The sequence below is a fragment of the Eschscholzia californica genome, unplaced genomic scaffold, assembly GCF_041429995.1.
Source record: "Eschscholzia californica isolate CP2 unplaced genomic scaffold, dmEscCali1.0.p SCAF_3, whole genome shotgun sequence".
Classification (NCBI taxonomy): Eukaryota; Viridiplantae; Streptophyta; class Magnoliopsida; order Ranunculales; family Papaveraceae; genus Eschscholzia; species Eschscholzia californica.
In genome coordinates, this window is record NW_028238420.1 from 4,422,429 (window position 1) to 4,434,565 (window position 12,137).

A 12,137-nucleotide genomic window follows, 5' to 3' on the forward strand; every position below is an offset into this window, starting at 1 on the left:
TTTTGAGCTCCATAACTTGATCAACTATAGGAACTACACAGTGACAAGGACTTCGGGTGAAAGCATTGATTGAAGGCCTCTTCTTTCTTTTTCACCGCTGCCCATGAGTTCAACAAAAGCAGAAGCTTGTCTGGCAGTCCGATTCTTCCAAGGTCAAATTTTTTTAACTTTTTCTGGAAGTACCCTAGCTAGGGGGTCGAAACAAAATTAATTCACAAAAACTTTAAAAACATTAAAGCCACCTCATCTCTCACTCTCTCTCTTCCATTTCATCACCTCTCTCCTCCGCTTCACCTCTCACGCTACCTCGTCATCTTCTTCGACAAAGATTGCCGATTAACCAAATTTTCCGGCGATCTTCAAACTTGAACAAGAAAAAGATTTTTTTTCGTCTTTCTTTCTCTTCCTCTTCCTTCTTTTTTATTTCCTTTTTCCTCTTCCTTCTTCTTCCCCCTTCATCTTCTTCCTTCTTTTTCTTCTTCTTCTTTTCTTCTCTCTCATCTCTTTCACACTCTTACTGTCTCTCAGTTCCCCTTCACCAGTAGGAACCGCAGTGAAGGGCGGCAACTCTTGCTGAAGAGTTTTTTTTATCAGAAATCTTCTCGAAGAATGAAGAGTCTCCAGACCGGGAACATCTTTGTGAATGAAGGGTTTTCGGTGGAAACTCTCCTTCACGAATTCGGCTAGAATTTCATATTGGAAACTTAGAAAGAGAGTGAGAGGTGAGAGAGAAGAAGAAGAAGAAGAAGAAGAAGAAGAAGAAGAAGACTGATAATAAAATTAATGCCTTTTATTCTTGACTCGAATAACATAGGGTTGGATTAGTTTGAAATCTGAACGAACTTGCAAGGACGAAAACAAGATTATGAGTTAGGATGCATTAGTTTAAAATTAGAAGAGAGCAATTTTCTACGTTCAATCTGTATGTTTTTGCAAAATATAATTAAAGACAACTTGTTAATGAGTGTGGTATGTTTTTCTATCATCAAAACTGATGTCCCAAAATGAACAAAACGTTAAATATGAGTCTCGCATCAATAGTGATTACCTTGAATTAGTCATCACTATCTTACGAAAACTAACTGCGATATGATTACATGTGGGGTGGTGGTGATCAAAATGTTGTGTTGTGTGGGCACGACCCATTTAAAGTTTGTGGTGCGTTAAACACACCATAAACCCGTCAAACACGATACTCATGTTGTCATGTCGTTCCATGTCTAGGACGAGAAATTTTGAGCATGGACATGGACAATCATGGCATGAGGAATTAATATTCACCACAATTAGCAATACACAAGATTTCTGACTAGCATTCTCTTTTATGTGCACGTTCTGGCGTGTGCGACAGATACGATTACCACTTCTAATTTTAGACCTCAGTTAAATTCCTATAAAAAGTTTTTTCTACTATTTGTCAAAGCGAATTGGGCATGAAAGTGATCAGTAAATTGGGTTGACCAGTACAGCCTAAACTTGTTCCAGACGCTGGACTACCTTGGTCTAATCAAAGACGGACCAAGGCTTGAGCGCGACCCACCCCAAACCGCATATCAAAATCCTAATATAATAAAGAAACAAAATCAAGTAGTCGAGTGTAGTTTCTGTAGGTCCAGAAATGCCTTTTTTTCTTTTTTTAATTTTGTTTTTTCTTTTTTTTTTTTTTAAATTTTGTTGAAATGTCCATAAAATTGTTGATATCAAGAAATTAGCCAAATTAAAATAATATATTTATACTAACATTTCGAAAATATATTTTTCGACTTTCGTAAACATCTGTGAATATTTGTGGACATTGATGGACATTTGGTAGACATTTATTATTTTAATATTATTATTGTTGTTTGATCACATGATGGACTTCAAATGTCTCTTGTTTTTTGAAAGACATTTTGGCTTCCAAATTTGTCCCAAATCCTTCACAAATTCATCAAACTATGAAGTCCACCAAAGTCTGGGACATATTTTGTCTACAATCGAATGCCTCGGACTTTTATAGACTCTCAAATGTCTGGATTTGAATGCCTCAGACTTTCGTGGACTCTCAAATGTCTGGATTTGAATGCCTCAGACTTTCGTGGACTCTCAAATGTCTGGATTTGAATGCCTCAGACTTTCGAAAGTCTTGCTCCACTACCCCCCTTAGTCCTCACTAAATCCTAATCGAATCCAAGAAGGGCAAAAACGAAGAGGCGTAAAAAATGAAAAGAAAAAGGAAAAAGAAAGCAGGGTCAATTAAGACTTTTAATCATCACTAAAAGCCGTCTAAACAGAAACACGTGGCGACATAATCTCAAAAATATTTCTCATTTAGCGGTTTCGATTTCTTCCCCCCACCCTCGTCTCTCCTATCAACGCCGCCCCAAACCAAACCCCCTCTGTGGTCCCCACATCCCTTCTGTTAATTAAAATTATTTTATTCCAAATTAGCTTTAAATTAATTAATAAAATTAATTAATTAAAAGTAGAGAGAGAAAGTGGAATTTTCTTAGAGAGAGAGAGAGTTAAAGGAGCAGATAGCTCCAAACCAGAGAGAGAAAGAGAAAGAGAAAGAGAAAGAGAAAGAGAAAGAGAGAGTCTCCGGTTTCTGGCGTGATTTGCAGAAAGAGAGAGAGAGAGAGAGAGAGAGGAGAATAATCGAAAGGACGAGAGAATTGAGAGTCTAGAGAGAGAGAGAAAGAGAGAGGAAGGAGAAGAAGGTAGGAAGAAAGAAAATCCAATAAATTCCAAAGAAGTCCTCGGGGTGTTGTTATTTCATTCTAATCCAATCCCGTAAGTTTTACGTCTTGATTTTAGTATTTAATTTATTCGAGATCTTTCTTCATTTGATTATCTCTGATTTTGAAAAAGGGGGAAAAACAATACAATTTAGTACTAGTACTCTAGATGAGTCAAATAGATAAGAATAAACTGATAATTTTCATTTAATTACAACTAAACAACAACAGATCTCTCTCTCTCTTTCTCTCTCTAAACTCCTATTTCTCTCTCTCTCTCTCTCTAACTTAAATTAAGAGATTTGATTACATAGATCTTCTTTTACCTGTAAGTTCTTATCTGAAGAACCAAAGAATTTCTTCTCTCACTTCACTCCCGACACCCACCAACCCCTTAGATCTGGTATGTCTAATTTCCCCTTCTCAATACTTTTTTTGTTCTTCTAATTTTGTTGAATTCTGGTCTCAATTGATTCAAAAGATTATATCTTTCTTCATTTCGATCTATGGGTATTTGGTAAATCAATCTAAAAATTAGATTTTGTGACTTGTTATGATCTTCTTTTCTTCTTAATTTATGTACAATTAGGGTTTGTTTTTATCTTTTTTTACTTGCAAGATCAGATATTTTTCTGTTACAAATTCATGTTTCCTTTACAGTGCATGATGAAGTAGGTTAAAAATTGGAACTTGTGTTGTTGTTGAATTTTAATTGTTGATTTTGTTTTGGTGAAGAAGAAGAAACAGAGGCCTTTGGATTAATTGGATAAGCAAATTACCTTCTGTAATTGCTGGTCAAATTACAAAGACATGTTGGAGAGTCAGTCTTGTCTGATCTCAAGGGCATTGCCAAGCTCCTGTGAGCAAGAGAGCAAGTGGGTTTACATGACTTACCATCTTATTGAAGTATCAAATGGTAAGCGTCGATTTGAAGATGAAGGAGAAGAAGAAGAGCTACTCGCCGAGAGAAAAACCTTGAAACGAGAAGCAACACACTTTTATGAGAAGGAAAATTATGCCCAAATTACACCTAACAGTCTCTCTCTGACTCTTGCCATTGGATCTGATCAGCAAGCTCATGGGGGTTTTGGTCAAACAGGAAGCAAGAACGAGAAAAAAGTACTACTCGGGAAGAGAAAGCAAGACCAGCAAATAGACTTGAACCAGATTGAGGAGATAACTGATGTTCTTCATGATGCGGAACAAATTGAGGTGATATGCAAATTTCAATCATGTAAAAATGAAGAACAAGAAGTACATGGGAAGCAAGTGATTAAGCACGGGAAAGAAGATCAAGCTGGAACGAATTGCAAACCACCATCAGAAGAAAAATTGAAAAGCTTACTACTTTGGGATGGAGAGTCATCGAATGGAATCGAACTAAACCAGAGAGAGCAGATGACCCATAACTTGAATGATCTTGCCCTATCTCCTGCTAACCAATCTGACCAGGTGCAGTGTCATGCCGAGCAGATGGATATGGTTGACAATTTCATCTTCGTCCCTCGTGAACAAGATAATCAGCAGGGCCAAGATGAGAACCAAATGAACATGGCCCATGATTTCATTTTTCTCGCGGTTGATCAAGATAATCCACAGGATCAGGATGGAAATGGGGACCAAGGGCACATGGATTCCCTCATTCAGCCCCTTGGACGAGACATTTCAATCAACTGTCTGCTTCGTTGTTCACGTTCTGAGTATAATTCTCTGGCCAAACTGAATCGTAGCTTCCGTAATCTCATACGAAATGGAGAGCTATATAGGTTGAGGCGTCAGACCGGTATAATTGAGCATTGGGTCTATTTCTCTTGTCACGCAATCCAGTGGCAGGCCTTTGATCCCATTAGCCGAAGATGGATGAGTTTGCCACCTATGCGCCCAAATGAATGCTTCATGTTATCTGATAAGGAGTCAACCGCCGTGGGTACAGAGCTTCTTGTATTTGGCAAGGAGATCACTTCTCATGTCATATGGCGATACAGTATTTTGACCAACTCGTGGTCGTCTGGTATGGAAATGAATGCCCCCAGATGTTTGTTTGGGTCTGCCAGTCTAGGAGACATTGCAATTCTTGCCGGAGGTTGCGATTCACGGGGAAGAGTATCAGATGTGGCAGAGCTTTATAACGCAGAGACTGGAACGTGGGAGATTCTCCCAAGGATGAACAAACCAAGGAAAATGTGTTCAGGGGTATTTATGGATGGGAAATTTTATGTTGTTGGAGGAAGAAATTCGGACTTGCTTACCTGTGGGGAAGAGTATAACTTAGAGACAAGGACATGGCGTGAAATTCCAAACATGTTCCCTCGGCAGAATGGGCCGGCTGAGGCACCTCCTCTTGTTGCAGTAGTAAATAACGAGTTATACGCTGCTGATTATGCCGAGAATGAGCTGATGAAGTATGATAAGGAAAGAGTCTCATGGTCGACAGTGGGCAGATTGCCCGAGAGGGTAGCTTCTATGAACGGGTGGGGACTTGCATTTAGGGCATGTGGCGAACATCTTATAGTTATCAGCGGACCTAGGTCCGGTGGAGGAATTATAGAACTAAACGCATGGATTCCGAATAATGGCCCACCACAGTGGAATCTACTAGCCAGTAGACACTCGGGGAGCTTTGTTTATAACTGCGCTGTGATGGGGTGCTGACATGTCAGATTTTGGTGGCGTGTACAAGTCTCTAGCGTTGGAACGGATGTACAAGATTTGTTTGTTTCAAGCCATAGTATTCTGGCAATTGGGTAATCTCTGCCTTATTTTTCTTAAGATTTCCAGGTTTTACTCAAGATTCAGTAGAATGTTATCTTGTACGGAAATCTTGAGTTTTTCTTTTAACATTTAGTTTTATCCATTGGATTTGAATCGAGTCTCGTTCTTCCCTTATCTATTACCATGAAAGCTTTGAAAAGTTTGCAGCATGTAGCACAGGGATTACAACAATAATTTAAAGCACCTGTGCTATATCGGTAAGGCGATGAAAATATCTCAAGCTTCTAAGCATAAAAAGAATTAGTGTATTTGATTTCTTTACCATTATTGTGCTTGTATTTGTCTTCAAATGAGATATATTCGGCTCGATTGTTTTCCTTGCATTCTCTCACATATATTGATTTGTCATCATCTTATTTTCTTCTCAGTTTTACTGTCTGTACATCGTCTATCACGTGCCATCTCTAAAATGGAAAGTTGACATCCCAGGGAGTGAAGAATTTGATCTACTTAGCTTAGTAAGTAGCAAATATCGTCTAGGTTGTGGTTAGCTAGAATAATCCATGAGTTCTTCAAAAGGTATTAGATATTGCAGTTTGAAACAAAGCTTAAATCTGATACTCAATTTTAGTAGATGCAACTAAACCCCTCCGTGCCTCGTGTTTCGTTTTGTTTTAGATACTGATCTGACATTTGCATTCTGCAATTCTCTCCCAAGCTCCATAAACAAGTTTTTCGTCTTCTATGTTAGCAGTTCTCACTTAGCCATTGATACATGATTTTTACGAGATTCATGATACACGGGTAATAATTGTTTGATGTTGTTAATAGTTTTTTGGAAACAGTAAGATTCGAACCTTGATTTCCGCTGTTGAGAGACAGATATGTTACCACCCAACCACGCTTAACCATGTTATCAATTTTTTCTGTAATTTGTCATATTGTACTTGTTAGGTAAGTTGTTGCCATTGATGCAGAAACTTTTACTTTGTGGGCTGCAGAATATGGTTATTATAGCAGTGGAAACCGTTGCAGTACATTTGAGATGTCACACACCAGTGGGGGTGGAGTCCATTTTCTGTCATTGGTTCCCTAGTTTGGGTAGATTCACCATAACCCACAAAAACACTCACTCCTTTGTTTCAGAGACATTTTCTGGTTCAGGTTGGTTGACCCACACAAGTACACCACCAGCCCATGTCATCCAACCTATCCCAGTTGACACATAACAGCCAGATGATATTTGGTGTGGCTTTACCCATCTTTTCTACTCTGCTTTCTGAAAGTACATATGTTTTTAGCAGTTCTTTTGGGACTAGGGTATTCTCAGATCTTTTCTTCTTCTCTGGTCCAGCCTGAGTGATTGAGGTTTGAGTTAGTTAAAGTTTGGGACCAAATTGTCAGATCTAAGCCTAGGTTGGCTTTGGATCTGGTGTGTTGTTATAAGTTGCCCCCACCTATTATTTTCTTCCACTCTTATTTAGGTGATTAAGGCAAATATAATGCAGTTCTTGATCCCAATAAATTTTTGATTCTAGGGTAGGGCAGGGCAGGTCAGGTCAGGTCGGGATTTCAGTCAGGAAAACGAGAAACCCGATCCATTCACCACTGGCACCCGAAGCCCAGACCTGTCATGGGTTGTTATTGACCTGAAAGTTGTAAGGGAATCAAGCGCGCTGTCATAAACTCTCGTATATACTTTTTTAGGGGTTTGACACTGTCCATTACAAACATATTATCAGTTCGAAAGTAACAGAACTAACTCTTGGCAGTTGTTAAATGCCAAGCGACTCAGGTCCCCTCTCATTACCATCTATTCCCTTTTCAGCTACAAGAATGCCCAGAGTTCGGCTGTGGGTGCTATAGGTTATAGGTGGAACGTAATGGCGGGTGTTATCTGATTTATCATCGTAGTCCTCCTGCCTATGCAAAAATCTCCCTATGCGAGTTGTGCTATGTTAAAGTAGCTTTTGAAGCTCGTCCACAAACTCAATCTACAGCTTAAAACGACCTATCTTGTAACAACATTGGAGACTAGACCGCATTTTTGGAAAGATTATGTCCCAACTACAACCACTCCACAAAAAAAATGAAAAAATATACGAGGTGTAATAATGTCTATGACATTCATTTAATAAAAATTGACCGAGTCCTAAATCTGTGAAAGTGGGCATCCGGCCCTTCTTCATTTTCTATCTCTCCTGATGAATGGATTTTCAACTCATTGATGAATATTTTTGGTATCGGGGCAATTTTCAGACTCTTTATCATTGGTGTTGCCTAATGAAAAAGCAATACCAGATTAGACTACAAAAGTAGGCCTATCCCAAACCTAAACATAATTCAATTGTCTATCATGAATGGCAAGTCCATCAAGAGAGAGGCAGAACATGATACAAGAGGGACAGAGGGAACAACTATTGGCGGGTGGGGCTACTTGATGGCGGCCCAAAAACATGAAATGTTAGGCGCCGGAAAATTTATTAGTAGCTATTCTTAACCCCGTTAACTTGTCGTTTCTCTCCAGCTCCTCTTCTATTTCTTGTTCGTTTTCCTATATGATTTCTCTCTTCTCTCACTTCTTTCTCTAATTTTACTCTCCTCTCTTTCTCATACTCTATTTTCTTGCATAAACCTATCACCCAAGATGTATTTACTAGAAGAAATTAGCCAAAAAGGATTGTTACGAAATTTTTATGATGGTATTTCAAATATTTAAGAAGTGAATAACACATGATAAACTGTCAAGCATGCTACTTAATTTGATTTTCAAGTAAATTTGGAGCGTTTATAGTGATCAAAGAAGACAAAATGAATTTGCCTAAAGATATAACGGTCGGACAAGTCGAGTTCGTCACTTGTACATTAGGCAAATCAGTCTGTGACATCTAGCCTCTAGACTGACCCGTCTGTGACCAAAATCTTGAGGACATACGTCAAAACGTACTTGTCAGTCCTAGACCTAACATGTCCAAACTGGTTAGCTAATCCATTTGGTAGTGATAGGTCCCGGACCCAACCCATTCTGTAAGTAACCCAAATTCATATTATTTTTGTGTAGCAAACTATACCTTACATATTCAAACATAAATCGATTTGAAGTCCCAATCCATGTAGACCTTTACTTATAATTCTGAAGAGGAAAGTTGTAAAGGATTGGTAAAAGAAGAAGGAACAAGAGATAATGGAGGTGAACTTCACCCTTAAATACCCAAGTTAGCTGGTCAGGTGCCTGTAGACGTCTCGAGTCAATGACACATGATAACTGTCAAGCATGCTATTTAGTTTGAATTCAATTAAATTTGGAGCGCTAGTGATCAAAGGAGACAAAATGAACTTGCTCTAAGAACATAACGTACGGACTGGTCAAGTCAAGTTCGTCAGTTATACCTTAGAGGTCAAGGGTTCGAGGCACACGCTGAACAATTCAAAAAAAAAAAAATTCGTCAGTTATACATTACGGAAAAATCAGTCTGTGACATCTAGCCCCTATATAAGTCGAGTTTGCATCTCCCACAGGTACGATATTTTATTTTTGGCGAAGACTCCACGAACCCCCTATGAAAAACTTCACCACTTACTAAATTTAGCCGTACATCAATATTCAATAACCTAAGACACTCTCTTGAGAGACGTCGCGACGTCACCCCATCAGTGCGAGGGTGGCGGACCAAGCAAATCGAGGGTTGGGAGGAATAGAATTCTTGCAATAGTTTGCTTCATTACACTAAATAATTACGCCACAAACCTGATCCTGAAGTTACCATAACAACCATATTTCATTAACAAACATAACTAACTATATACATCATCAAACACACACATCACACCCACTCTCTCTCTCTCTCTCTCTCTCTCTCTCTCTCTCTCTCTCTCTCTCTCTCTCTCTCTCTCTCTCTAGAAACAAGTGCTGTGTTGTTAGTTTGAGAATACTTCCACGTAAAGCTAACCATGATTCCATCTCTTTCTCTAGATCACACCCGATTCCTACTTCATTTCTGTAAAACAAACAAAACAATCCCATACTTCAATCAAATACCACTATTATTCAATATATACAAGAATTTTAATTCAAAAATTAAAGGAAAAGTGACACCAAATTATTAGTTCAAAAATAAAATTTCCCGCCTGGGTGATTTTTATTTTTAAAATCGAATCAAAATCAGAAAAAAATTTGTTAAAATCATCGAACCTCAAGATTATTTTAGTGGAAGGAATTGATATTATGAGATTTGCCTCTGAGAGGTGATGATGGCAAAATCGGCCTAGACCAAATCAGAGCACCCACGTTTGAGCTTAATTGAATCATCACCGCTAGTTTTCCTTTTGTGTTTATATCTTCACCAAGATGAGAATCTTCTTCTCTGATCTTCAAAATCTGATGATGAATAACCCTAGAATTTCGATGTTCGTGACCTATCCCATCAACCGATTTCGGAGATTGATCAAACTCTTCCGATGAAGATGATCCATCATTACTCATTGTTTCATTATTATGTCCTCGAAATAATTTCTTCCATTTATCAGAAAAATCTTTCTTGTTTAATTCATCAATCTGGTGATCAAATTGACTAGAATTAATCAAATAATCAGATGAAATAGAATTCTCTTTAGTATTACTACAAGATAACATCAATCTCATCATCATTTGATCTTCTCTTGATCTTGATTCATTTCCATGATTAATTACCGTCATGATTAATCAATCTGATGAATTTAGAGAGAGAGAGAGAGAGAAACTCTTGAAAAACGGAAAACAGAATTCAGATAAGAAGAAGAAGAAGAAAACTGAAGAAAGAATCAGTTTCCACGTTTCATTTATATAAGAGACGACTGACAAGTTAACCTACGAGTTGTGATTCCGTATTCCTCGATCTAAACCTGTATCTTATAGACGCCAGTAAAGGAGTTCCACGTGGTACAATGATTTTTTTGTTGGTTAGTTGGAATGATCTGGAGAGGGGATCTTGATTATAAGATGCTTGCGGGAGCAGTAGATCGGGTAGTGGTGTTCGTTGACGTTTACTTATTAACCACGGATAATCACGAGACTAATGCATGGACACGTGGACGTGGATGTAGAAAACGGTGGGTACGTGTTAGCTGATTCAGGGATTAAGTAGTTGAACAAGTGGACCGGTTCAAACAGTTTCACAAAATCATACACACATTGACAAAAACCGTCACAACTTTAGTTCGGGTGACGAGGTCACCTAAGATGGGTCAGGTTAGGTATACTCTCTCTGTTATACTGTATAATGGTCTATCCTGACCGACCAGGTCCTTTTTTAACAAATTCCTGACCGACCCGTCCAATCTCAAACTCCAGCAGTTATTGATATTGTTCCCGCTTTAGACACATCATACATATACGGGGTTTTGTTCTTGACGAAGGCTCCATGACCCCCTCCAAAAGACCTCGGTACTTACTAAGCTCGAGCATTCACCTATAGTCTAGTCTCCGGAAACTCTCGTGAGTAATGCGTGACTATCACAATGTTAGCTCTCGGACAGTGATAGACTTATTTTTTAACCAAATATTACAACTGATTTGTTTTTTTTTTTTGAAAGATACATTTCCTCCCATGTGGGACTATTCTTACACGTCTCTCCTGTTTGACGTTGTCTGAGTCTAACACGCACATGTGGCATTTAAGCCAATCACGTGTGTGTGTAGCTCTGATACCATGTTAAGTTTTGTGGTCATCCGACTCAAAATCAAATGACAATGAATAGAAGGGACCTAGACATTATATAAAATTACATCTGTCAAACAACTGACATTCCATCCCACCCATCCTAGGGTGAGCTGAAAATCATCCCATGCGATAAAATAATCAATAAGGATTGATTACATTCCAATAATAATCACACCTTCATTTGACAGTCGCCACCCATTGACTAAACGTAGGATTTTATCTCCTTAGAATTAAAAAAGATACAAATATGTAATCCAATATAACAAAGTCCAGCTAATGTACGGTCAGAGTTCCAACTAGGATACACATACCTTAAAGAAACACTTCGAAATTTTATCATTAGGAGCCTATATTATAGTCTTGTTTTCCTCTTACTCTTGGAATTCTAAAATTTGAACTTCTCGTTCTTATACGGGACTTTACGTTCCTTGCATTATTGTCGGCCAAATCTTTTTTTTTATTATTATTATTATTATTATTATTATTAAATAATCGTTATGATACAATGAAAACGTGAAGTACATAGCTAGAGGATTTTGTTGTGCATAAAATAATAATTATTATAGGAATGAGTCGAGCTTTTTCAAAAATAATGGCGGGAAAGTTTGTTTGTTTGTTTGTACTTGTCAACTAATGACAAAGTAGTAGTGGGTTACCAATTAATCACCAAGGTTAAAATAAGTGTTGAGTTATTTTCCAAATAGCCCATAACTTTGTGACCAGCTTCCTGCCTAACCCCTAACTTTAGCAAATATTTTCATATGACCCCTTTTTTCAGTTACTGTTAGCACATCGTTAACTAGTCATCACTTTCTCTCCTCCATCTCATCTTCTCTCTCTGCCACATCATCTTCTCGCCACCTTATCGTCTTCGACGGCGAGGGTCGCCGACCGACAAATTTACCGGCCGACAACCTTCAAACATTAATTTTTTTCTCTCCTCCCTCTCTCTAAATTTTTCTCTCTAATCAGATCTAGAGAGAGGAGGTATCTTCAAGAACAGACCATT

At 38.3% G+C, this 12,137-nt stretch overlaps 1 long non-coding RNA gene and 1 pseudogene across 6 annotated transcripts; one reads left to right on the forward strand and one right to left on the reverse strand.

The window, feature by feature from the left end:
* Positions 1-2,341: 2,341 nt before the first annotated feature.
* LOC147547831 (F-box/kelch-repeat protein SKIP11 pseudogene) lies at positions 2,342-5,806 on the forward strand (annotated as a pseudogene). 5 transcript variants are annotated; one of them, XR_015238593.1, is made up of 2 exons: positions 2,342-2,772; positions 3,453-5,806. The product of XR_015238593.1 is annotated as an F-box/kelch-repeat protein SKIP11 pseudogene, transcript variant X1 (transcript). The 5 variants fall into 5 exon arrangements; XR_015238594.1 differs by having other exon boundaries at positions 3,456-5,806; XR_015238598.1 differs by having other exon boundaries at positions 2,354-2,772; positions 3,459-5,806.
* Positions 5,807-9,189: 3,383 nt separating this feature from the next.
* On the reverse strand, positions 9,190-10,224 carry LOC147547832 (uncharacterized). Its single transcript, XR_015238356.1, has 2 exons — positions 9,622-10,224; positions 9,190-9,427 (listed from the first exon to the last, which is right to left on the reverse strand). It is a non-coding gene; the product is annotated as an uncharacterized LOC147547832 (long non-coding RNA).
* Positions 10,225-12,137: the final 1,913 nt, after the last annotated feature.